At 56.7% G+C, this 1018-nt stretch overlaps 2 protein-coding genes across 2 annotated transcripts in view; both read right to left on the bottom strand.

Moving 5' to 3' along the window:
- Positions 1 to 1018, bottom strand: part of MARCHF2 (membrane associated ring-CH-type finger 2) — a 60501-nt gene that overhangs the window by 5780 nt on the left and 53703 nt on the right. The gene's annotated exons all lie outside the window — the stretch shown is intronic.
- Positions 1 to 1018, bottom strand: part of LOC104126323 (butyrophilin subfamily 1 member A1-like) — an 8534-nt gene that overhangs the window by 5520 nt on the left and 1996 nt on the right. The gene's annotated exons all lie outside the window — the stretch shown is intronic.

Below are 1018 nucleotides of genomic sequence, written 5' to 3'. Positions count from 1 at the left end.
TATTTTTTGGCAAGCGGACTTTCAAGCCCGCTGTGCTACTGCATCCTTTTGCCAGTTCTGCCTGGAAGAAGCTGCTTCAGGTCAGCAGACTGACAGAAAAAGAGCCCAGACTATTTTTTTCAATGTTTCTTGTGTTTGTTGCCGCTTCCCTTCAGTGAATTACAGCCCGGCAAAGCGATGGCGTGCAGGGAACGTGCTGGGCCCAGGGAAAGTGGGGAGGGAAATGGCAGCAGACTATGATCAAGTCATCAGCATCGTCTGATCTCCACCTGGGTTCAGCGAGGCTGTGCCAATGCCTGTGCTGACATGGCCGGAGGAATAATCCAGGATCCAGAGGGATGCTGGTGCTCTCAGAGGGGGACAAGGTTTATGGCAAAGGGCCCGACCCTGCTCGGTGCTCTGCCGTTGACGGGGAGCAGCCGCCCTGGCAGCCGGGAGGATAGTCAGGCTGGAAGCAAGGCATCAGCAAACGCCGGGGGATCCCTACCTGACTGCAGCTCGTGAACTTGGAAAACCAAACCATAAATGATAAAAGCTGGCAGCGAGCAGCGGCGGTGGAAACCGGAGAGCATCCTCTTCACTGCTGCACAACCTGGAGATGGGGAAGGAGGGGGAAAGGGCACAAGGGAGGAGAAACAGGGGAATACAAAAACAGTCGTAGGAATTTCCCACGGGGAAGCAGAGGACAAGCTGCAACATCTCCTCCAATTCCAGGAAAAAGCGGCAGTTGTTTTAATACGGAGCCCTTGCTTTTCTTACCCAGCCCCAAGAAAGAGAGGTGGGAAGGAAGGGATGGGAGGAGAAGGAGAAACCCAGAGCGAAGGCACGCAGAGCTGGGGCTGCGCACGCCTCCTCCGGGACACATTTGGGCATCCTCTGGCAGTGCGTCCCCTGCCACCGCACCCAGGGCGGGAGGAGGTCTCAGACCAGGGAAAGCAAAATAACGGGGACACAATTCCCCCCCCAGCCAAGGTGGGACCCGGCCCTGCTCTGAGCCCCCAAGAACCCTCTTAGAACC

This window comes from Egretta garzetta, unplaced genomic scaffold (assembly GCF_000687185.1).
Source record: "Egretta garzetta isolate BGI_Z169 unplaced genomic scaffold, ASM68718v1 scaffold345, whole genome shotgun sequence".
NCBI classification, from domain to species: domain Eukaryota; kingdom Metazoa; phylum Chordata; class Aves; order Pelecaniformes; family Ardeidae; genus Egretta; species Egretta garzetta.
The sequence above is the reverse complement of the archived record's forward strand: the minus strand, read 5'-3'. Positions and strand labels throughout refer to the sequence as shown.